The sequence below is a fragment of the Aplysia californica genome, unplaced genomic scaffold (genome assembly GCF_000002075.1).
Source record: "Aplysia californica isolate F4 #8 unplaced genomic scaffold, AplCal3.0 scaffold00369, whole genome shotgun sequence".
NCBI lineage: Eukaryota > Metazoa > Mollusca > Gastropoda > Aplysiida > Aplysiidae > Aplysia > Aplysia californica.
This window is the reverse complement of record NW_004797639.1, coordinates 235,550-236,227: the sequence shown is the minus strand read 5'-3', so window position 1 is coordinate 236,227 and position 678 is coordinate 235,550.

Sequence of the window (678 nt, the reverse complement as noted above, 5' to 3'; positions counted from 1 at the left end):
GGACAAGATAATCTATCTCTCCTCCTGTCTAGGACAAGATAATCTATATCTCCCCCTGTCTAGGACAAGATAATCTATCTCTCCTCCTGTCTAGGACAAGATAATCTATCTCTCCTCCTGTCTAGGACAAGATAATCTATCTCTCCTCCTTGTGTCTAGATCAAGATAATCTATCTCTCCTCCTTGTGTCTAGATCAAGATAATTTATCTCCAGGGGCGTGGCGTCACTTCCGGAGAAGGTGGCGCAAAGAACAAATTTATTCACAACGAATAGTATTGCCTACTTATTACAGGCCTAGAAACTGTAGACGCGGGGAAACCTAGATCTAGACCTAGGGGGAGACCCTTGCGACCGGCAACGGGAGGCTTACCCGCCCTCCTCCCACTAGCCTAATTATAGACACCTTAACTAAAGACTGGCATATTTAGGGATGAACACTGTATAAGAGATTTGTTGGAAGAAAATAATGTGATATTTAATCAAGTTTTGGAAAATGGTATTCCCTTTTTTGAAAATCCTTCTCCATTTTAAAGGGTGGCGCCATTGCGCCATTTGCGTTTGGAGAGCCACGCCACTGTCTATCTCTCCTTCTTGTGTCTAGAACAAGATGATCTGTATCGTCTTCTTATATCCAGAACAAGATAATGTATCTCTCCTCCTTCTGTCTAGGACAAGAT